A 26357-nucleotide genomic window follows, 5' to 3' on the forward strand; every position below is an offset into this window, starting at 1 on the left:
CTGGGAGTGGAGACACCACTCATGTTGAGTCTTCTAGATATGGGCGGAAATGCTCAAGGGAAGCTGTTAGGTTGATGTTGGATGTGCGAGAGAATGTGGGACAACCATCTTCTCAACGTAGACAGAGGAGGTCACCTGAGCGGTACACTGGTTACATGGCCCTAGTTGGGGAGTGTGTAGAGTCTGAACCTTCTTCATTTAAGGAGGAAATGCAACAACCAATCTGGGTTGATGCAATGATAGAGGAGTACAAATCTATCATTCGGAACTGTGTGTGGGATGTTGTCCCAAGACCTTCCAGATGGCTTTACAAGGTAAAGAAACAACTGGTGGCATAAGGTAAGGTTTGTTGCCTGTGGTTTCTCACAGGTTGAGGGGATCGACTACAATAAGACCTTTGATCCTGTAGCAAGGTACTCATCTATCAAATCAATGTTGGCGCTATCAGCTCATATGGGTTGGAAGATCCATCAGATGGATGTGAAGACAATGTTCCTTAATGGGAAGATTGAGGAAGAGGTGTACATTGAGCAACCAGAAGGTTTTGAGACCTTCGATCATGAGTCGCATGTGTGCCGACTCAAGAGGGCTTTGTATGCATTGAAGCAAGAACCTTGTGCTTGGTACACCAGGATCGATAGCTATTTCACCGGGTTGGGCTTCACCAAGAGTGAAGCAGATGCGAACCTTTACCACATCATCGTAGAAGGTAAGCCATTGATCATTGTTCTTTATGTGGATGATCTGATTTTGACAAGTGATGATCAGTTGATCAAGTCTTGTAATAAGGACCTTGCAAGGGAGTTCAAGATGAAATACATGGGTCTTATGCACTACTTTCTAGGCATGGAAGTGTGGTAGAAAGATGGGGAAGTATTTGTGTCTCAAGGCAAGTATGCTAATGAGATACTCAAGTGCTTCCACATGGAGAAGTGAAAGCTCATGCAGACTCCTCTAGCTGGGAACTGGAGGAAGGAGGATGTTACTTCAGATGAGGTAGTAGCTGCTACTGTTTATCGACAGTTTGTGGGTTCATTGACGTATCTAGTGAACACATGACTAGACTTATGCTTTGCGGTGAACCAACTGAGTCAAGCTATTTTTCAGCCTACCAAACTGTTTTGGAAGGTAGCGAAGCATGTGCTAAGATACCTCAGAGGCACATATCAGTATGGATTGTGGTATAGATAGACAGAGGGAGTGAAGCTTTAGGGCTTCATAGATGTAGACTGGGCAGGGAGCCCATCAGAGTGGAAGAGAACTTCTGGAGGAATATTCAACCTTGGTTCAGCTGCAGTTTCCTGGTATAGCAGGAAACAGAGGTCAGTTGCACTTAGCTCAGCAGAGGCTGAATACATGGCTGCCAATCAGGCAATATGTCAGGCCATTTGGATGCAGAAGATTCTAGTGGGATTGTTTGGTCAGAGGATGGATCTAACAGTGATCTACTGCAATAATCAGAGTTGTATCAAACTCTCTGAGAATCCATTATTTCATGACAGGTCCAAGCACATCGAAATTTGGTACCATCATCTTCGAGACTGTGTGGTGAAGAGGATCATGTTGTTGCTGTATGTTTCAACCGAGGAATAGGATGCAGATATTTGACTAAGGAATTGTCAAAATGTAAGTTCAAGTTCCTTAGAGACAGGATTGGGGTGACTGATAATCCATTTCTTGTTGAGAGGGAGTGTTGAAAATAGCAACAATAAATGCTAAAAATAGAAGTGCTAAAAATAACACTGCTATAAATAGCATTTTAGGATACATTCCAATTTTAGTTAGTTCCTATACTAAAATTGAGAATTAAAATTCGAATTTGATCTTAGCTGTTGTTTGTAAAATAATTAATTAGTTCATCTTGAGTTAATTAGTTGTAGGAAATCAAACATGAAGTCTATGTGAAGACATGCAATAGTTTCTCCATTGATTGAGGAAGTTATCCCTTGATTAAAGGAGATCAGGATGAGTTTTACTTTGAGTTGTAATTAGTTAGCTCAGTTAACTAAGTTAAGTCTAGTTAGATTAGTTCAAATAGTTGTTGAAAAAGTTGTGAGTTCAATTAGTTAATGCATGCATGCATGTAACTACTACACTTCAGATAACTGAATATTCTCTCATAAATAACTCATGCATGCCAGTTCAGTCAGAGACCCAGTTGAGATCAGATGATGGGACAGTGTACTATCAGTTGCAGGAATATTCCATGGAGGATATCTCTTGCATGCAAAAGGAATTCATTCCTTGGAGATTGCACAGTTACTTTTGAGTTTGATGAGTGTGTGATGAGGCCAATTCACACAGGTGGCAGCATTGGACCCCAAGAGAAACTACACAAGGAAATAGGAGGCTTGGAGGGCTGAGGGAAGGCATATGTTGTGTCTATTCAGTCTGTGAGTTGTATTGTTGGATTGTACTAAGAGCAGGATAGCTTGTGAGCTAATGCTTTATGTAACCTGAACATATTTCCACTTGTATGATAATACAGAGATCGGGGTTTTTAGCTGAGGCTTTCCCTAGAGTATACTTCTATGTTCATGTGTGATTGATTTCTCATTCTCTACTATATGTGTTCTATTTGATCTTGCTCAAAATCGATTAAGCTTCCACAAGTTTGTTGTAGAAGTAGATCTTGTATTTTTCTTTAGTATATTGCATTATCAGGTGATCTACAATGGGAATTTCTACACCCTTATAATATCATATTATCCTTCAGATAAATCTAATAGCATTGATAATTCATAATAAGTCTTAATACAAGGATTAGAAGCCTCTGCTATGGTGGAAATGATGGAATAAAGGGTGAAAATGGGTATCGTTGATGGACATAAGTGGATATTTGGGTGGAAGAGAGGCCAAATGGGGTGGACAATGAATGATGAGGGTGTGGTGGACCCCTCCTCTTATTCCTATATTAAAAACATAAGATCTGAACCCTTTTTCTGTGCCAATCATAATCCTGTAGCAATTCTAATAGTCCTGTAGCAATACAAGACAATCCGGTACCAAACTTGTTTAATCCATATCTCTCAAATGGTAGATTGGATTGAATTGATTTTTTTTATCATGTTTCCATCATCCTTAATCATCTCCCCATAAGAAACCTTGGCCAATGGATCCACAAATCTCGAGAAAAAATAAAAATGGCTATAGGCGATGGTGTCCAATTTCTCGAAAATTATGCACTATAATTTGCTGAAATTCCTTGAGCATGTTACAATCATCCTTATGCATCTCCCATGAAACTAATTAGACAATGGATGGACGGTTTTCAAGATGTGTAAAAATAATTTTTGCCTTGTCTATTTTGAAAGTCCTGTAGCAAAACGAAACTTTCCTGTAACACTTCAAGACAACAAGGAAAATGAGTGGGAAAGGATTGATAATGATGGGAAATGTCATGGAAATGGATGTGGGTGATGGATTCACATGGCTTTTATCTCGTTGGAGCATTTGGGCAAAGGGGGAGAAAGCCCAAGTTTGACTTCCTTTGACTATGTTTTTGATTAGATTTTTCTCATGGCTAACTTGTTCTTGTTGGTTGTAGAGAACCTGCATTCATCAGAGAGAGATACCTAGGAAAATAATATATATATATATTTTTTTTAGGCGTACTAGCTGCTTCAATGAGGTTTTCAACTAGTAGGTTTGCCTAAGTGCCTCAAAGGAGGTTTTCACCTAGTGTTTTTTCCTTTTTTCCTTTTTTCTTTCCAACTCACTAACTGAATCAAGGAGGTTATCCATCAATGAGTCAATCTCAGGCGCCTCAAAATAGGTTTTCAAATGAGGTTTTATTATTTTCCTCTTAATTTATCTTTTTCCATTTTTTTTTCTATCCTACTGTACTTGAAAAAAAACAAAATCTCTTTCAAGTATAAGAACATTTCCAATGGAGCCATGTTCATATCAAGATGGTAGACAAAGTCATGTGTAGGGTTGAAATATATTCTTTGACATGTACCTAAATGTGAGAGACCAACTGCTTTGATGATGTCAATAATTGTTGAAGAAGAGTGTGTTGCTACAACTTAGCGATTGTTTGGAACCATATTTCAATATAGTTGTGATGCCCTTGGTTCACTTGCGCATTTGGATCACTTTATGTGTCCTCTTCTACCATGGCATTCAAATCTTATTCTTTTTGCTGATTATTCTCTTGAACACATAGAGGATATGATGGTAAACATGATGGAACTTTCTCAATCTCTGATTCTAATGTCTTCTCTCCATCTAGTGCAACCCATGATTCTTTGGTCTCCTCTAGATCTTCTTCTTATATATGTTCTTCTTCAACGACATCAAGAGAATCTATTTGTTGCAATATACTCTCCGATATAAGGTGAATACCATTCACATCAAGAGGAGTTGTTTGGAAGTATTGTACCTCAACATTGTTAGTGGGTTGAGTTACTTTGTTGTTTGGAGAAATGGTGGTACATGTATTTGAGTGGGAGTGAATCTTTGAGATGGAGGTAGTTTGGGTTGTGGTTGTGATGGAGGTGGATGGCAGGGCTAGCATGGAGTTGGGTATGGAGGATATTGTGGATTTATCCCATAAGGTCCTTTCTAACCTTGTTTCCAATATTGGTTTCGGGGTTGAGATGGGCAAGGTTGTCAAGGAAAAGGTGTGTTCATATTACTTTGAGATGGATGTGCATAACCTTAAAATTTTGAATTAGGTTCTCGGATCATACCAGGTTGACTAGGTTTCCATGGTTCTCTTGGAGCTACATAATAAAGCTGCTTTGGTGATTTACTTGCTCCATTTTCTTCTTGTTAAAATTATTTCAACCTTGGTAATGAAGGGAAATATTTAGTAGCATGTGATTTTGCATGGATAACACAAATATCAAGATCTCCTTTTTAGTCATTTTTCATTCTTAACATTTCTACTTTTTCACTTAGATTTCTAAGAATTTATATTTTAAAGTTATCAAGAAAATTTCCAAGTTCAACTTGACTTACCAATCTTGATGTTGATTTACTTACTCTTGTCCTTCCTCTTGATATGGGCTTGCATATCTCACAAATTTCTTCAAATGATAATTGGTATACATGACCTCTACTCATGAGATCAAGGAAATCAATCCACCCATCCATAATTGTTCTAAGTAAGAGAGTTTTCAGTGTGTCAAATCCCAAATGATGTAATTTTTCCCTCTCAGCATTATACATGAATCTCTCTATTAGATCCTTGAGGCTCCCATCTTATTTTTGAGTCATTCTAAATATTTCTTCTTTAATATAATAATACTTGTATTTTTATAGAAATATTTTTTGCATATCATTCCATGATCTTATTGAATTAGTCCCTAAAATCATGAACCATTTAAGATCTCTATCCTTCAATGTTTCTAGAAACAATCTCAATTTTCAAGTGTTTAATAAGTAACCATAATATCTGCAAAGGATTTCCAATTCAAAGAGAAAGGTTTCTAGATCCTTTGACCTCAAACCATGGAAGTATGGAAGGAAATATGGAGGGATGTTCTTCATATGAACACTGATATCAATATCTTGAATGGGAAATCCAAAAGGATCTTCCTCATTGTCATAATCTCCATCCATTTCTTCTACCTTCTTTTCCACCTCTTCTTCTTCTACTTGAAAAAGTGGATGGTGATGTGGCTCTTACTGCACCACATGAACAAGTGGGGGGTTGTGGTATTGAATATTTTTTTTGCTTTTATGATTTTTATTGAATGAAAATAATAATGCAATGTAATTTTCTTTTTTTGAAATGAAATATTCCTAATATAATTTTTATGTGTTTTTGCAGAAAGTAAAAAAAAATGAATCAACTAGGGAAGAAAATAATGCATGCTTTGACACCTCCCCGGAAACGGTGCCAAAAATTGATGAGCCCTAGTATTATAATAATAATTTTGAAACTTAGAAGGCTATCAACTCAAATTATCCTCCCGAGGTTCGTAAAAACTTAAGAGGTGTCAACACTATATGTGCAATATGCAATGTGTCCTTCTTTCATTGATCTGATGCAATGAAGTAAATGCCATGAAATCAAAGCCTAAACTAATTGTAGAAATAGAAATGCTACCATATTTGCAAGAAATGGAAATTATTCTTGCTCAAATGTAAATGTTAATCCTAATTGAATAAATGTAAAGGCTACACTACTTGCAAAAATGTAAACATTAAACTAGAAAAATGTAAATGTTGCATGGAGAGGAAACCTAGTATATGGAATGGAAATAACAATGCTTGAAATATAAGCCATAGCTGAAGAATAAAGAAATAAAACTAATATAACTTTCATGAAGGAAATATCGTGTAATCAATAACTACATTCCAAAGTGTTTAGAACCATTGACAGAGTTAATTAGACGTGTCAATCAAGAAAATCATTATTATGCTATTCAATTCATAAATATGTCCACTAACCAAAAGTGCAGAGGTGAATTGCAATGGATAATAGGCAATGATTAAGATGTATTTTATCTTACTCAATCATGGATTGAAATCCTAGGGGTCATGATTCAAGCCTAAGAGACAAAAAACAAGCTTTGGGAGCAAATCTATCAAGTTTATATGTGCTACAAGACTGCTACTCCTCGAGATAACTTGATGAATGCCCAAAAGAATCAAATGGAAATGAGATGGGATTTTATTTTTTATTATGTAGGATGTCCTAAGACTCCATTCCAAATATAATCACTGAAAAATAACCCTGTTAACATGTGCAAAAAAATAGCAGAAAATTACTACTCTAAAAACTGGAAATTCAAGAATTAGTGAGCTAGTTAACCTACCACATGCCTAACCTAATCAAGTGAAAATCCTATGGGGTAAATTTTGTTATTAAATTGAATGATTTTATGAAACAATGCAAGTGGAATCAACTCAATGAAGTTCATTAGCACGTTCTTAAAAATACAAAAAATTACTACTATTTTGCTACAAGGGACTTCCAAAAATTCTAGATTTGTGAACTAGTAAAACAATCCAAGTAGCTCAATGATGAATATCAATTTTCAAAGTTGTTATAAGGATTCATCATGCTTTTGACTCTTTAAATAACTTGAAAAACAAGTCAGTTCAATCATCTAACCAATATAACCTACAACAAAAGAGGCATGAACACTAAATGTAGAAATAAGAGATGCAAGTGAAAAAGACATTAAAAGGAAATTGAGAAATTGTACAAGAGGGCTCTGAGGCTCCTGGGATGGCTGAGACCAAAGATAATAAAATTACTATGAAGGAAACCAAACTTTAGAAGCTAAAAATGGCACTGAACTTCATTATTCGAATCAATCCAAGTACATCCCTATTAGAAATGAAAGTGGAGTTGCTAAATAACAATTTTTCTCAACAAGAATACTAATAAATACCTGCATCTAGAGGAAAATTAGAATTGGTACTTATACAAAGTGATGAGGAAGCATTCTCCTTGAAAGGAGGTGACTTCCCCCTCCAAAATCCCTCAAAAAGTGGATATGGTTCCCAACACTAGGAATCTTCATTTAATAAAAGGGAACACATTCCTAGATTTTCTCAATTAGTGGAACTCCATAGTTTGTTGAATAATTTCATATTATATTGTCCATTTAATATCCATTCTTGGTCCATCCTATAGTAGGGAGCAAGTCCCTATATTGTCTCATTCAAAATTTACTCAATATTCTCTCAATATTCTGCAAAAATAAATAATATTAGGCACATAATATGAAATTATCTCTAAACCTTCCCAGGAACATATTAAAGCTAAAAAAAACATTATTAAATGTAGAAGGAGAGATTTAATATAGCCTTTATGTGCCTAAGAAAGGTTAGATGCGCCTTAATTTGTGTCTAATTTAGAGGCCCATCAAAAATCCTGCACATGGGATACATTTCTTTATTGTGGGTGAGATATTTATGAATTGTGTCAGAAAGTGTCTCACTTTGATAGGCCACTAGATGCCCTTGCTGGGTGAGAAATGCACCAATATCATAGTCGAAGGCATCTATCTCAATTTCAAACATTTGTTGGAGGTCTGGCAATGTGAGTATTGATGTAGAGCAAAGGCAATGCTTCAACTCAAAGAACACCTTCTATTAGGACTCAGACTAGAAAAACTTTTCTTTCACTCCACCCTTTGTAACTTGAATCAAAGGCCAAGTGATATGAGATAATCCCAACATGAACCTCTCATAAAAATTGGCATGGCCTAAAAATATGCAAAGCTCGGTTAGAGTGGTCAGGGCATGTCTTGGTCCCTTCGCTGCCACAGTGTGGTCCATTTTATGTACTTATCTTCGTAGCTCCCAACTAGGTAATATTTTTCCGTAATGACATCTTAGAAAGAATTCCAAGTGGGTGCAGCTAAAAATAGTGAGGGTTCCTTCTCGTCTCTCTACTCACCATAAGTTTCCCACCAGTCCTTGATGTGGGGGACAACCTTGAGGAGTGCAAAAGTAATATTTTCCATATTGGAAAAATTGTGGACCAACAATGATCCTTATAGAAGATTTAACCATTTATTTGTGGAACCTAAATCTATTTGGCGTTTAAATATAAGAAGGCTAATGCTAACTTGTACCTTAAATGGGGTGGCGCCTCCGAGGTGGCTGCAGATGAAGATGCTTCGCCTGTTGATACCCACTGAAGGATCTAGGAAAAGTTATTCATCATATCGTTCCTTTGTCACTCAAGGACTTCTTCGAGCAACATTTTGAAAGAATATCCTAATCCCTTGCCTTTTTTTTGTTCCACAATGGGAGGTCATTGGTGTCAGTGAGGCCGGTCTTGTAAGGGTTCAACTAGTTGAATTCTTAACTCCTTATACCCCGACCTCATTGGGGACATGCATAGAAAAATAGAGAAAAAACAAATTGCTTTGATACCATTGATCCAAATTTATGCAGGAAAAAAATGAATACATATTAAAAAAACACTGAGATACAACGAAAATTGAACTTCAATTCGTTAATAACAAATACTAAAAAACTATTTATATACAAAATGGAAATAAACTAGCTTGAGTAATGGTAGCTTACCTCTAAGAAGAGATGTAATAACTACATGCCTTCTGAACTGTGTTTCAATGAGGACCAAAGGCATTTTTATTATTGAGAAATAATGGAAAACCCTAAACATCCTAAAACCTAACCTTAGGAGATGAAGCACCAAAAGTTTGTGGGCCCCATTGGGGTTAGTTGGTACATCAACTTCCCAGGGTTTTAACATTGGTGTATGATCTCCATTTGATGCGTACAATACCTCATTAGAAAGATCTATCAGAGGAAAAAACTTTCAACTGCAGACCCTTGTTACATGCAATGAATCAGACAGGTTTCCTAAAAAACACCGTTTAAGGTCGCAAAATAGTTCTAGAAGTTTAGGACCTGAAAAATTGCCAAAAATAGTAAATTGTGCTACAATTAAGGAAACTGAAATAAACAGCATTGGGGGTCTAGGTGGAATAGGTGAGTGGCCACTAGTATCCACCTAGAATAATCACTCCCCCTTAGGAAGCAATGGTCCCCATTGCGATGAGTACCTCCATGATATGGGGAAATGTCTGCTAATCTTGGTTCATGGTGAGCCACTTGCCTTGGTGCAAGATTTGGCTAGATTTTACAACCCAATACAGCTGGATCTTCTATTGGCGAGTATTCTTATTATGTGTTTCCATGATTTGATTAGTTCTAGCCTACTCCATGTAGTCTAGGTTGATCTCTTTTGGTGTTAACTATTTGAAAATGCATGATATGTCCAACAACAATGGAAAGTATGGCCGAAGGCAGTCCACATTAAACACTAGGTGAAAACCAAGGAATGGTGGAATTCTAAGCTCGAAAGCATTGTGTACCATAACCTTGGTGATGGTGTAAGTCCCATATCAAAGTGGTCAAAGCTTTTGATGGGCTCTGGCAAGGCATTATTTCTGCAAATGCAGGCAAACTTTGTCACCCACTTGAAACTTATGTGGCACCCGATGTTGGTCATGCCATTTGTACTTGGTTTCTTTATTAGTATTGGATTGTGCATGTGCGAATTCTGCTTGTGTAGTCGCATGAGGCTTGGTAATATCAACCAGACACAATGGTTGAAATATGAGACCCACTTGAAAGGGGTTGTGCCTCATCGAGCCATCGATAGCTCTCAGCCCATGTTCATGGATGCTTGGAGTTGTGCATGCATAGCATGTGCACGATCATCCTATTAACGACCTTTGTCTGGCCATCAGTATGGGGATGGAATGTAGTCGACTTGGTGAGCTTGGTGTCCAATAATGACTAGAGGCTCAACCATAATGTGCTCAGGAACCTGCTATCCTGATATGACATATTGGTTTGTGGGATCCAAAAATGTACCCATACTCATTCAAAGAAGAGTTTGGTAGTGTCCTCTATTGTTATAATCTTCTTGCAGGCTGCCAATATAGCCATATTAGAAAATCTTTCCACGACCACAAATACACTATCATTACCATTCTTGGTAAAAGGGAGGCAATACAGATAGTCCATGGATATGAATTCCCAAGTTTGGCTGGGAGTAGGTAGAGGAGTGTACAAGCCTTTCTTCTTAATGGTTGGTTGGGAGTAGGCAAAGGAGTGTACAACCTTTCTTCTTGATGATTGGCTTGGAGATGAGATAGGCAGTGTAAGATCTCATATATTTTTCAAAATCCTATCAGAGCTTTGGCCAATAAAAATGCTTTTGTAGTACTACCACATTTTTCTCCACACCATAGTGTCTTGCGACCTGATTGTAGTGCGCCACGAAAATCAGCTTGGCACGCTCACTTGAAGGAACACAAAGGTGGCTTAGGTAGCATAATAATGCATCATGTAGGTGGAAGTATGGAACTTGCTTTCGATCCACTAGCATTTGGTATATGGTGGTGAACTTTGGATCATTTTTTTTATAGTTGTGGCCATCCATAGGTCTTGTGGCCATAAGAGTTGAGAATTGTGGTCAGTGCTTCAACTAGGGGCCGACCAAGGCAATCTGCAACATTATTGTTGTTTCCCTTCTAGTATTTAATGTTCAAATGGAATTATTACAGATATGTGGACCACTTCTGGTGGTGATCATTTTGCAACTTCCCTTGTGTCTGTATAAACTGAAAGGTTGGTGATCTGTGTGGATGACCGTCTCCTTCCACAAAATGTATATTTTCTATTGTCGACAAGACTACACGATAGAATACATCTTTTTATCGTAGGTTTGGTGTTTCTGAGTTGTGTCAGAAAGTGTCTCATTATGATAGGTCACCAGATGCCCCTGTTGGGTGAGAAATGTAACAATAACATAGTCAGAGGTGATTGCCAATGTGAGTACTAGTGCAAAGAAAAGGTGGTACTTCAACTCAATGAACGCCTTATGTTGGTAATCAAGCCACAAAAACTTTCATTTCACTCCACCCTTGGTAACTTGACTCAAATGCCAATAGATATGAGAGAATCCCAACATGAACCTCTGATAAAAATTGACAAGGCCAAAAAAGTTGTGAAACTTTGTTAGTGGTTAGGGATGGCCAATCCCGAATGACTTGGATCTTAGTTGTATCCACATGCACACCTTTCTTGTCAATGATGTAACCCATATATTGGACCTGGCTCATGCCATATGTGCATTTCTCCAAGTTGGAACATAGTTTGTGTTGTCGTAGGGTTTGAAGGACACACCGAATGTGTTGCAAGTGCTCCTTGGATGTCATCTAGATATACAACCACAAATAAGTTGGTAAAGGACTGAAAGATGTCATCCATCAACCTGATAAAATTTATAGGGGAATTTGTCAACCTAAAAGGTATGACCAACCACTCAAAAAAGCCCTCCTTGGATTTTATGTCAATTTTCCATACATATGTGGGTTCTATTGAAACTTGGTGATAGCAAGACTTTAAATCGATCTTGCTGAAGTACTTGACCCCCTTGAGCTAGTCAAGAAGGTCATCAATCCATGGGATTTGATACCTCTTCCTAACAGTGATTTTATTTAGTGCCCAATAATCAATGCAGAGTCTCTAGGTCCTATCCTTCTTCTGTACTAGTACAATCGGATTCCCACAAGGAGAGGGACATGGTCAAATGTGCCTTTTTTGTAGAAACTCTTTGATTTGCTTCTTGATTTCTTCATTTTCCAGAATATAGAAATGGTATTTTGACCCATTGGGTAGAGGTGATCTGGGAATCAGATCGATCTAATTCTTAACCTAACAGTGCAAAGGTACCCCTGTGTGTGAGGAGAAGATGTCTCTATATTCTTCCACGACCTTATCCACCTACTTTTGTTGCATGGTGGAACCCTTCTCATTGGATATGGATGTGGCCACGATATTCCCCTTACTTTGAGAGTGAATAAAAAAGAAAACAAGTTTCTTAATCTGGGAGATGATCTTACTACATTGCTTAGCAAAGATCAAACAGACGATGGTAGGTGGAGCTACCTCCAGTATCTTGTATAACTTACTGCCCACAATAATAATAACAGTGCGAGGCCTAGAGTCATACATAACATGCCTCTTCCACAAATATGGTTGGCCTATAACACATCATAAACTTCAAGATGAGAAACATCACATAGTACCTCATCTGTGAAGGGTTTGATGTTGCAAGGAAGGTGGCATTTCTAATTGACGCAAAGATATTGTCCTTTGTGGAGCCACCCAATGGTGTATGGATGTGGGTGTGGTGTGGTCGGTAGGCCTAAATGATTAATGACCTTTTATGAGATGAGGTTCTTTTGGCTCCCACTGTAGACAATGAACTACAATGGAGACCCCTTCACCCACATCTGTGAGTGGAAGAGACACTCCCCTTCCTCTAGATCTTCAGGCTCAATCTTCTGGACCTTGTTGGTGGCAACGGTGGCACTGAGCTCTACATCAATAATCTTCTTCCCTTTGTCATTCCCCTTGTGGAGTTCTGACTTAGAGTCAGAGCATGCATCTAACTTTGAAGCCTTTAGCTCGACCACCAGTAACTGCTTGGTGTGACACTCATTTGTGTTGTGAGTGGGGTTCTTGTGGAATTCACATCACTTTCCTATGTCCTTATTTGTCTTCATGACGTTATTATTTTCTGTGGCTTTGATGGGTTGTCCTAGGTTACCCTACCTTGGCTCTGTACTTTGTTTTGTAGTTTGGGGGTGCCTTTTCCTTGCTTAAGATTCACAGATCTAAATACTCGCTTCTTATGTTTATATTTTTGCTCAATATTGACAACATATCAGTATGCAATGCCAAGTGAGGAGATGTCCAGAAACTCTATCTCATCCTGGATGTATTTGTGTAGACATTCGCAGTACTTAAGTACCATATCCTCTCAAAATTCTTAATAGCTAAATTTGTGGGAAGGTTATGAAAAAAAATTGTGAACAATGACACGTCTTGGTCCCTTCCCTTCCGCAGTGTGGTCCATTTTATGTACTTGTCTTCATATCTCCTACAAGGTAATATTTCTCCTTAACGACATCTTAGAAAGAATTCCAAGTGGGTGCGACTGAAGATAGTGAGGGTTCCTTCTGGTCCCTTTGCTCACAGTAGGTTTCCCACTAGTCCTTGACATGGGGGGTGATCTTAACAAGGGAAAAAGTAATATTTTCCTTATTAGAAAAATTATGGATAAAAAATGACCCTTCTAGCAGATTTAAGAATTTATTTACAAGATTTGCATCTATTTGGCCTTCAAATATAGGGATGTCAAATTTAACTTGTACCTTGAAGGGGGTGGCTGCTTCGAGGTGGCTTCCAGATGAATATGCTTCGCCCGTTGACACTCGCCAAATGATCTGGGAAAAGTTATTCACCACAGGGTGCTTGAGGGCTTCTTCAAGAAACATTTTAAATGGATTTCCTACTCCCTCATCTTTCTTTTCTTTCTCCATGGGAGGCCATTCGGGTCGGTGAGGTCGGTCTTACAAGGGTTCAACTAGCTCAAGTCGTAAATCCTTATACCCTGACCTCATTGGGGACATGGACGGAAAAACATAGAAAGAGAAGATTGATTTGATACCAATGATCCATATTTATGCTGGAATTAAATTAAAAACAAATTTAAAACATCTACACAAAGATATAGTGAAAATTGAACTTCAATTCATTAATAACAAATATTGAAAAACTATTTACATGCAAAATGGAAATAAACTAGCTCGAGTGATGGTATCTTATCTCTGAGAAGATATGTGACAACTACATGCCTTCTGAACTATGTTACAATGAGACTCAGAGACCTTTTTATTGTTGAGAAACAATGGAAAACCTTCAAATTCCAAAACATAACCCTAGGAGATGAAGTGTCAAAAATTTGTGGGCCCCATTGCGGTTAGTTGGTACATCAACTTCTTGGGGTTGTAACTTTGGCATAGGATATCTGTTTTATGCATACGATACCTCATTAGAAAGATATATTCAAGGAAAAAAAATTCAAATATAGACCTCTATTAGAAGTTTTAAGTCTACATGTTTTCCAAAGAAATGTCGTTTAGGGCCTCAAAACAACTATGAAGTTTTAGGACCCAAAAAAATTCCAAAAATTGTAAATTGAGAAACAATTAAGGAAACTGGAAGAAACAGTGTTTGGTTTCTAGGTAGAATGGGTGAGTGGTCACCAATATATACCTAGATTAATCCTCCCCCATTAGGAAGCAATTATCCCCATTGCGTTGAGTGCCTCTATGAGATGGGGAAACATTTGCTGAACTTGGTCCTTGGTGAGCCACTTGCCTTGGTGTAGGATTTGGCTAGCTTTGACAACCCGATATAGTTGGATCTTTGATTGGTGAGTGTTCTTGATGTGCATGTCCATGATATGATCAATTGTGGCTTGCAACATAAAGTCTGGTTTGAGCTCTGTTGGTGTTATGTTCGACAATTTCTGATGTGTCCAACAATGGTGGAAAGTATGGCTGAAGGTGGTCCACATTGAATACTAGGTGTAGGGTAAGGAATGGTGGAATGCTGAGCTTGAAAGCGTTGTCTCCCACAACATTGGTGATGGTGTAAGGCTCGTATCAGAGTGGTCAGAGCTTTTGATGGGCTCTAGCAAGACATTCTTTCTGCAAATGCAACCAAACTTTGTCACCCACTTGAAACTTATGTGGCATGCTGATCATGCTTTTGTTTTTACTTGGTATTGGATTTATCCAAGATGTAGTGAACTTGTTGGTAGATGTGTTGGACGTGTTCAATAAACCTAGTTTCTTTATCAACTTCATATTGTACATGTGCAAATTCTTCCTGTGTAGTTGCATGAGGCATGCCAATATCATTTAGACATAACGGTTGAAATCTCAGACCCACATGAAAGGGGCCGAAAATTGTCGAGCTATGGAGATCTCTGTTATAGATGGCTTACACTTAAGGAAGGGTATCATCCCATGTTTGTGGATTCTTGGAGTTGGACATGCATAGTATATGCATGATCATCCTGTCGATGACCTCTGTCTAGCCATTATTCTGGGCATGGAATGCAGTCGACTTGGTGAGATTGGTGTCCAATAATGACTACCATAATGTGCTCAAGAACTTACTATCCCCATCTGATATAATGGTCTATGGGATCCAAAAATGTACCCATACTCATTCAAAGAAGAGTGTGGTAGTGTCCTCTGCTATGATACTCTTCTTGTAAGCTGAAAATATAACCATATTAGAAAACCTTTCCATGACCAAAAATACATAGTCATTACCATGCCTCATAGAGGGAAGCTAGACAAATAGTATATGGAGATGGATTCCTGGGGCTGGCTGGGAGTAGGTAGAGGAGAGTATAGACCTTGCTTCTTTCTGGTTGGCTTAGTGATGACACAAGCAATACAAGATCTGATATATTTTCCAACATCTTGTCGAAGTTTTGGCCATTAAAAATATTTTTGTAGTACTACCATAGTATTCTCCACACCAAAGTTTCTTGCGACTTGGCTATAGTGCGCCTCCCAAATCATCTTGGCACGCTCATTTGAAGGAACACAAAGGTTTCCCTAGTAGCATAATAATGTGTCTTGAAGGTGGAATTTAGAACTTGCTTTCCATCCACTAGCATCTAGTATGTGGTGGAAACCTTTGGATCATTTTTGTATAGTTTTGGCCATCCATAGGTCTCATGGCCACAGGAGTTGAGAACAATGGTCAATGCTACAAGCGGGGGCCAACTGAGGCAATTTGTAGCATGATTGGTGCTTCCCTTCTTGTATTTAATGTTCAAATGGAATTGTTGTAGATATGTGGAACACTTCTGATGGAAATCATTTTACAACTTCCCTTGTGCTTAGATAAACTAAAGGGGTCGATGATCGATGTGGATAACCATATCCTTCCCTAGAATGTAATGTTAACATTGCTGGCAAGCCTACATGATGGAATACATCTCTTTATCATAGATGTGGTATTTCTGAATTATGTAGGAAAGTGTATCACTATGATAGGCCACTAGATTGCCTTGTTGGGTGAGAACTACACCGATAGCTTAGTTGGAGGCATCTGTCTCGATTTCTAATGGTGCCTGCAAGTTTGGCAATGAGAAAACTGGTGAAGAGAAAAGGCAGTGCTTTAGCTCAATGAAAGACCTTTGTTGAGACTCAAACTAGAAATTTTTTTCTTTTGCTCCACCCTTGGTAACTTGAGTCAAAGGTTATGTGATATAAGAGAATCTCAACACAAACCTCTAATAAGAATTGGCGAGGCCAAATAAGCTATGAGCTATGTTAGAGTGGTCGGGGCTGGCCAATACCGAATGACTTGGATCTTAGTTGGATCCACATTCTCTCCTTGCTCGTTAATTATGTGACCTAGATATTAGACTTTGCTCATGCCAAAGGTGAATTTCTCCAAGTTGGAAAATAGTTTATACTGCCACAAGGTTTGAAGGACCCACTAAGTGTGTTGCAAGTGCTCTTCCCAATTCTTTCTAAAGATGAGGATGCCATTCAAATATACAACCACAAATGAGCTGGTAAAGGGTTGCAGGATGTCATCCATAAACCTCATAAAAGTTGCAGGGGCATTGGTCAACCTGAAAGGCATGATCACCACTCAAAAAGGCCTCCTTGGATTTGAAGGTGGTCTTCCATACATCTGTGGGTTCTATTAGAAGCTGGTGATATCCAAAATTTAAATCAATCTTGCTAAATTACTTGGCTCCCTTGAGCTGGTTAAGAAGGTCATCAATATATAGGATTAGATACCTATTCCTAACAATGATTTTATTTAGTGCCTGATAATCAATGCAGAGTCTCCACATCCCATCCTGCTTCTGTATAAGTATAATTGAGCACCCATTAGGTGAGGAATTTGGTCAGATGTTCCCTTTTTGCAAAAATGCTTGGATATGCCTCTTGATTTCTTCATTTTGAAAAACAGAGCGGTGATATATCATCCCATTAGGTGGAGGCACTTTGGGAGTCAGATCGATCAAATTCTTGGCCTGACAATGCAAAGGTACCATTATGAGTGAGGAAAATATGTTCTTGTATTCTTCCATGACCTTATCCACCTACTTCTACTGCGTGGTGGAATCATTCTTAGGGGCTATCATTGGGGCCACGATCTTCCCCTTAATTTGAGATCGAATTAGAAATAAAACAAATTTCCTAGTTTGGGAGATGATCTTATTGCATTACTTAGCAGAGATCAAAGGGACAGTGGAAGGCAGGGATACCTCCAGTATCCTGTATAACTTACCACCCAAAGTAATAATAACAATGCAAGGATTGGACTCATACACATCATGTCGATTTCACAAATATGGTTGGCCAAATAACACATGGCAGACATCAATAGGAGAAACATCATGTAGAGCTATAACAAGGGTCTCTTTCACCTCTAGTTATCCCACATTAACAAGTCAATTCGGGAACGTTTTGTTATTGAAAAGAGTATCTCATTCCGAGGCTATTCGTCAGAGTAATGCTTAGTAGTACAGTGTTCAGAAAATACAAGAGTAAACGGATGCTGAACTATGACTAAATTACTTCAAAAGGATAAAATCACACAAGGCAGCTTATCAGTCAAGGGTGCGGAAACAATAACCCATCCCTCTAGAAACTGATGGAAAGGAAATTAGAGCATGGACCATAGGTCTGGGAGCTAGGCAGCGACTGCTGAGGCTCACTACAGCCTTAGACCTTCTCTCACACCAAAGCAGCAAATGCAAGTAAATGGAACGACAGAAAGTAAAATGGAACAGCAAATAAGAAATGGAACAACAAGTCTAAAATGGAACAACAGTAAATGGAACAACAATCAAATGAACTAAGTCTCGCGAGTCAGAACCAAACTTGCTCTATTGAACCAAACTCACATTCTACAATAAAATAACAATCTTCTCTCTTAAGGCAAATTGGATGGAATGTACTTTATGGAACAACACTCATTGATGAATTATAGAACAGCAGGAATCAATCATATATACACACAACACGCTAGTATAGTAATCTGACGGTTAAGGAGAATACGACTATGTTTCCAAATAGAATAGCATTACTTTCGAATTCCAATAATCGGGATTTCAAATGAATCCAATAACAGTAATATTTAGTACAAACGCTCTGTAACAGAAATAGCTGGTTTAGACTAATAACATGCAATCAACTCTGAAAAGATTCACTCATACAATGCAGAGTCACTACATGAATTTCCTGAAGAAACCATTAATGAATTAATCGTAGCAGAGCATGGAATAGCACATGAAAAGCATATCAGATTACCGAGCAATAAAGATAAGCAAACCACGCAGAAATCAAGTTATAATAATACAAAAGCAAGTGTCCTTCGGAGCCAGACCCTTAGCTTCCAATGGTACACTGCCTTAGATTACTCCAGACGCAAAGATAAAATAAACACCAAGTCTTTTATATTAATGCATCAACAAACGTATAGTAAACCAAGTCTCAGTGAGAGTCGATGATCAAAGTTTAGTCTGAAACTGAAAATTACATAAAAAGTCCCTTTGCTTAACGATGCTGTTCCTTTTTATAAAAGTAACGGCGGAGATATCTAGGTAACAAAAATAAGTAAAACAGCGATCCCGAGGGATTCGCCAAGCCGTTAATCCTTTACTTTTCTTTCCCCGTTCCGCCGAATTGGTATCCCTTCTTCCTTTCCTGGGTCGTTCTACTTCGATCTGTTCGATCTCGTTTGCATCCGGTTCCCTTCTAGAGGGACAGCAGTTATTCCTCCTTTGTCTTTCCCTTTTGAACGACAACTCTTTGTTTCCACCTTTCCCTGCATAGAAAAATGACAATTATCAGCGATTAAGCTTTCCATACTAATTCTCACACGTTTTATTAGAATTCTTTATTTCTTTGAGTTCATGATGCAGAAAAGGTTACAATTGTTACTGAAAAGTCACTAAATTGTTTGTCAAAAACATACCTTTCAAGTGCTCCACACACCCCCCTGCTTACCCTGTTTCATGCCCTCATGAAAACATTATAGTTGACATGCAAGGCGGTAAGAGAATAGGTCGGAGAGGGAACCTCGTGTGGAGGCCTACAACCGTGATGAGCAACTAGATCATCAAAGAACTAATTTGTTTGACCTTCAGGCATTTCATACAAGGCCTGATATCCGGGTGCAGGGTGCCAAATTATTGACTACGAAATCGATACCCTAACCAGGATGGCCCTGCTTGCAAAATACGCTCGCCATAAAGGTTCAATCGGCTGGAAGCCAGCTCAAAATTTTCGTATTTTAACGGTTCCCTGAGCTGGATGTTTGGGTTAGAAATCCGGTATCGGAATTTTGCAACATCGATGGCGAGGTCTTTAATAGTCAGAAAATATTCCAGATTGTGTCGGATTAGGTCCTTGTGCATGGGTCCTAATGTCTCCATAGCACCCGGGGTTCTCATAAGGTTCCTATGTGCTCTCCATAACAGCACTGGGTCTCTAGGCTCGGCTCTCACCCACAAGTCTAGGCTATTCTCCTGTCTCTGAAAAGTGTTATAAGCTCTGAGCCATTTCAGTTGATTAACCCCGAATGAAACGAAGGCTTGCAATTGTATGTCCCCAACAAAAAGGCCAGGATTTAAATCAGTTTCCTGGTCTAGCACGAGGTTATGCAAGTAAAATTCACACAATAATCTTTGAACCTTAATTCCATAATGCTTGCAACAATTTATGAAATCATTAACAATATTGATTTGTATAGGGGCACCTGCCCTAACAGCTTTTATCTTTAATCGTAAATATCGTTCAAGCAAAAATAAAGCATAGTTTTTAGCAGGGGCCCTACAGGTCAGAACGTCATTATACAAATAACACACAGTGTCCATCTGCCTAACAACAATATCTAATCGACGAGTTACCTTGGCAACATTTTCTTGCTCCTTTTGCCATCCTTTGAAGGCCTGGCTCTTGGACTGACTAATATCCCGAAGTTGTTGTTGTAACTCTTCATATTTCTCCTAGGGGACTGTTTGTTCTCTCAGCTGTTCAGCGTCTTGTTGAGCTCGCTTCATCATCTTGTGCAAGGTTCTTGTTTTCGGATCCTTTTTCCATAGAGCCGTAGAGGCCGGGAGTTTTACCTGAACCTTTTTGTTATGTTGTTTGGAGTTCAGAACCCAAATTACCCCTGAGGGTGGTGCCTCTGTTTGGATCTCCTTATTCTCCTTTTCTTTCTTAACACGAATGAAAGGTTGCTGTGGTTCCCCTATTAATGGAACATCATCCTGTTCCTCTGCCTCAATTGGAACGTCAGTCCGTTCTTCAGTGTCAATTGGAAAAACAGTCTGTTCTTCAACGTCATTTGGAACAGCAGTCTGTTCTTCAATGTCATTTGGAACAACAGTCTGTTCTTCAATGTCATTTGGAACGACAGTAGGTCTTCCAGTAGGGTTTTGACCAACAGGGCGGCTATAAGTCCTTCGTCTTCTTGTCCTACGGGATTTTGCTGCAGTGGCCCTTTTTCTTTTCCTTGTGGTCCTTTGTATCCTCAAGTTGGCTTTCAGAATCTGAATTTGCTATCGAAGCTGGGCTATAGTGTTCAGCAATCTTTGTTGTTTCCTCCTTAATTTCTTGATTTCTATTGCCTCAGCAGAGGGTTCATGACTGGCCCTTAAATCTGCTCCTACTCCGTCTAGAATTTCTTCTGGTGTCTTGGGAACAGATTGTTCCCGATTGGTGTCTCTTATCTCCTCATCATAAATGGGCAGGTTTTCTTCTCCTGCCTTTTCTGCATGTGATTTCTCAGGTATGTCTTCCTCCGAAGGTCCGTCAGGGAGGCCTGCTGGGCTGGAGGGTTGGCCATACTCCCCCATATTGGCCAGGATTGCGGCCAATTCGTCTTCACCCACAGGGTCCCGCGACGGGCTGCCCTCTGGCTGTACTACTTCCTCCTCTTGATTGGCCTACTCAGTGACTGCCTTGGAGTGTTCAGCTTCTGTTTCTGTTTCGGAGTGCTCGTCTCCCTCCTCGACTCCTTCTCCGGCCTGCTCAGCCTTGCCCCCAGATTGTTCAGCATTTTCTTCGGAAGGTCCTCCTTCTAGTTCTGGAGGTTCGTCCGTAATATCGATGGGTTGGCTGGTGCTCTCTCGGATCTTTTCCAGCCTCCCTCTTATCCGGGCTGATTTTCTTGGTCTCTCAGGTTGTTCGGGTGTACTTGCAACAGGTTTTTCTGCTACCAATTTTCTGCATTTTTCTGGTCGTTCCGGTGTACTTGAAGAATGTTTTCGTTTTGGAGCAACATGTTTTTCTGCTGCCAATTCTCTGCATTTCTCTGATCGTTCTGGTGTGCTAGAGGAATGTTTAGGTTTTGGGGATGATGCAGCCAATCCCCCCTCGATCAATGCAATGAGGTCATCCCAGCTGCTCTGCTGTTGAGTGAGACTATGGCTCACTATCAATCAAATCAATCCATGGTGGCTAACAATTGTTTTTACGTGCTCTGCCTTTTTCAGGCTTCAGGCCGCATCATGCAATAATGAATTTAAAAGTGCAGACAGATTTACAGAACATTTTTCTTTCAAAACAGCTAAGAGTTTAAGATGACGTGGTCTTACCACATCTTTCCTTCCTTCACAAGTGATGTAGCTCTGCACTATCTTTGCTAATTCGGTCCAGGGTTCTCCTAACGTTGCTGGCAGAACTCCCTTCCCCTTAACTGTCAAGCTTTGGCCTTCATCCTGGAAAATCTCCATAATCTTTTGTAATCTTTCTTTCTTCACCATCCATACAGGTCCGGCGGCTTGTAGTCCCGAGACTTCTGCAATTATATCATTAGTAACCGCTATCCGCCTCTCTCTTACTATGGAGTAGTTCTCCTGCAGGTTTTGCAGAAACTCCAACGCCACTGTTTCGTTTGATTCTTGTAGGCGACTGAAATAATTCAGCCACCCTGCCTTTTCCAGGATCTCCCGGGCAGTGGCGGAGACTGTCAACTCCTGAGGTTCGCTTCGGATTGCCTTTCCCCCCATGGTTCCACTAAGAATTTCCAATGGAACAACAATTGCCTGTGCTGTTTGAGATGCAGAGAGGGTGATCGTCGCAAGAAAAAAAACAGAGTATGCAACAAAAATGGATTGTGGATGGCAACTTTCGTAAAAACAGAATTATCATACCGTTAAACCATGCCATACCTTCGTACACTATCTTCCCCGAATGGTGTGCTGACACGTAATTCATGGAGTAATGAGGCTACCTTCCCCCCCGCGATGTGATAGGCTGTCCCAGCCGTCAAATAGAGGAGCAGCAGCCATTTTGTAAAAAAGTCATAAAGGAACAGCATATGAAATTATGCCATGTTTTAGATGGACAACGAAATACCAAAATCGAGGCAAAAAGGTGGATCGCGTTTTACATAAGAGCCTACGTGATATGATGCGAGGCCGGGGGATGGGACGTCTGTCAATCATACGAAATCTCCAGAGGTCATTGTCAGTTCCTTTGCCATGATTGGTGGTAATGAGTGTTCATGCGATGTATACATCAGGACATAAAATATGACTTATTCATAGGATATAAGAGACAAAGAAGTATTGATATCATACCTATTGGTGTAACCATTACGGCTTCGATATCATTAACAGAGCTCTGCTGCCGACAGGTGTTCATAACCTTGGCAGAGTTGTTTATTTCACCCCCGGAACCATGATCCTTTGTGTGTATTTTGAAGAGTATTTTGTCAAAATGCAGGCCATTATGCTGGCTTGGTAACCAGGTAGCCATGATGCCATTCACAAGGAAGGTGCGAAACGTGGGCAGGCCGGCTCGTGATGAGACCCCCTGTTCCAAGGTCTGTTTATTTAGTGTACCTTTTGGACCATATCCCTGGTGTGGTGGCCATAATGGGAATGCCACTTCGCTTCCATCCTTATGATCATGGTAGGCTGGCTCTTGATGAGACCTCCTATCCTGCATTTGACAATTGATAATCCATATTTACTTTTTTCTTTTTGCAAAGCACTTTTTCTTATTTATTTACACAAAAGGGTGGTTCAGCACTCCTTCAGAGTGGGAATGGTGGAAGAAGTCTTATCATCCCAACAGGAAGATATAAATCCTCTGCTCTTATCCCTAAGTAATAATCAAAGAAAATTTTTAGGGAAATCGTCATGATAAAGATAACCAACCAGAGCAACGGTAATAAGACAATGACAACGAAGATGAGAAGTAAGTGTGTCCCTCCTCTTGTCCTCTTATCAATACTAGGCCTTATAAAGATAGCGATCTATGATCTGCTGACTTCGGTATGTCGTGATTTATGTTCATTGCATAAGTGCATAGCTGTATCTTAAAGACTGGAGAGAACATGGGCGAAAAGCATCCTCAATATAAATCATCACAGAGAGCAAAAACATGGCGATGGTGTTCCTTTTGAAAAAGGAACAGCAGAGAAGAATCCATGCAAACAAATACTTAAGATGTCGTTTCTTTAAAAGGAACAGCCGAAGATCACGAATGTTGTCCCTTTTGAAAAGGAACAACAGAAAATCACAAATGTTGTTCCTTTTGAAAAGGAACAGCAGAAAATCGCAAATGTTGTTCCTTTTGAAAAGGAACAACAGAAAATCACAAATGCTGTTCCTTTTGAAAAGGAACAACAAAAAATCACAAATGATGTTCCTTTTGAAGAGGAACAGCAGAAAATCACAAATGTTGTTCCTTTTGAAAAGGAACAGCAAAAAATCGCAAATGATGTTCCTTTTGAAAAGGAACAACAAAAAATCACAAATGTTGTTCCTTTTGAAAAGGAACAGCAGAAAATCACAAATGTTGTTCCTTTTGAAGAGGAACAGTAGAAAATCACAAATGTTGTTCCTTTTGAAAAGGAACAGCAGAAAATCACAAATGATGTTCCTTTTGAAAAGGAACAGCAGGAAATCGTAAATGTTGTCGTAAATGTTGTTCCTTTTGAAAAGGAACAACAAAAAATTACAAATGTTGTTCCTTTTGAAAAGGAACAACAGAAAATCACAAATGTTGTTCCTTTTGAAAAGGAACAACAGAAACACAGAAACAGGCAAATGTTGTTCCTTTTGGAAAAGGAACAGCAAAGACACGCAGAATGCAAAAATCAAAATTAAAAAAAAGAAAGATCAATGAAAATGTTAAGAAAACGTATATACAAAAACTTATGTACAAGTTATAGAAAAAAATGAATTCCTTACTGAATTATAGGTGAGGAAGATTTTGCTTCCTCTCCTAAAATTTCCATTTCAGTGTCTCGACGTAGCTGCTGACAGAAGGATTCCCGAGTGAGTGGCTTGCGATAGAGACGAACTCGGTGGCCATTTACCTTGAATGCATATCCAGAACCGTCGATTGTGATCAGAGTGAGGGTCCCATTATCATGTAATTTCTGGATTTCATATGGTCCCAACGAACGAGTCTGCAGTTTCCCCGGGAAGTCCTGAAACCGAGAGTCATATAACAGAGCCCAGTCCCCTTCGTGAAAGACTTTGTTCTTGATAAGTGCATTATGCCATTTAGCTCGCTGCTGTTGAATAAGTGTTGTATTCTGTAATGCAGAGAGCCTGATTTCGTCCAATTCATTAATCTGCTGTAATCGATTAATTTGTGCCTCACTTAAATCTAGGCCAACTTCCTGTGCAGTTCGTAACGTTTGGATTTCGAATTCTATGGGGAAAATAGGTTGTTTTCCAAACACTAATTGATAGGGTGAATAACCGGTGGTACTTCTCCATGTGGTTCTATAAGCCCACAGTGCTTCAGGTAATCGGGCGGCCCAATCACGCCTATGTGAAGCAATGGTTTTTGTTAAAATTGATTCTATTACCTTATTGCTACTTTCTACTTGCCCATTCGCCTGCGGGTGATATGGGGTAGTAATTTTATGCTGGACGTGATAATTGTTAAGTGTTGCAGCTAATTTGTTTCCGGCAAATTGTGGTCCTCCATCTGTAATTATTTCTCTCGGAAGGCCATAACGTACAAACAAGTGGAACAGGAACTGTATTACAGAATCTTCTGTAGCTCTAGGCAACGCTTCGGCCTCAACCCATTTGGTGACATATTCTGTCGCCACCAAGATATATGTTCTCTGATTTGATGATGGGTTGATGGGTCCAATGAAATCAAGAGCCCATCGTTCAAATGGTTCAATGACTAATTGTGGCCTCAGAGGCATTTCGTCGGCTTGACCAGGTCGTCCTGCTCGCTGGCAGTTGTCACAGGCTTGGATGAATTTCTTCGCATCCTTGAAAATTGTAGGCCAGTAGTATCCTGTCTGCAATACTTTATGTGCTATTCTTTTTTCAGCAAAGTTTCCCCCACATGGTTCGTCATGACAGGCTTTTAAGATGTCGAAAATTTCATCTTCTCGAATACATCTCCTAATTTGCATGTCTGCCCCTGTGTGGAACAAATAGCCCCCAATCCACGAAAATCGAGTACTCTTCTGAACAATCTGCTTACGTTCATTAGGGGTTAAGTGTTTTGGTAGCTTACCTACTGCAAGGTAATTGGCAACATCAGCATACCAGGGTGTTTGAACAGCAACTGCAAAGAGGTGCTCATCCAGAAATTGATCTTCCACTGCTGCTGCTTCAATTGATTTTGGTATTCGTGAGAGAAAATCAGCTACAGGGTTTTCCTTGCCAGGTCGATCCTTGATTGTGATATCGAACTCCTGCAATAAAATCAACCATCTAGTTATTCTAGCATTTGTGACAGGCTTATTTGCTAAATATTTGATAGCAGAATGATCTGTATATAAAATAACGGGATAGCCTGTGATATAATGCCTAAACTTATTGACAGCATGTATTACAGCCAGGAATTCTTTTTCAGTGACAGTGTAATTTAATTCAGCAGGGGATAAATTTTTCCTGATATAATAAATAGCATATGGTTTTTTATCCTCTTCCTGCCCAAGGACTGCACCGATTGCTGTATCTGAGGCATCAGATGAGATTTGGAATGGTAAATTCCAGTTTGGTCCTC

The sequence above is a fragment of the Pinus tabuliformis genome, chromosome 2_2 (assembly GCF_031772625.1).
Source record: "Pinus tabuliformis cultivar Carrire ecotype Pingquan chromosome 2_2, CPIR1, whole genome shotgun sequence".
Lineage (NCBI taxonomy): Eukaryota > Viridiplantae > Streptophyta > Pinopsida > Pinales > Pinaceae > Pinus > Pinus tabuliformis.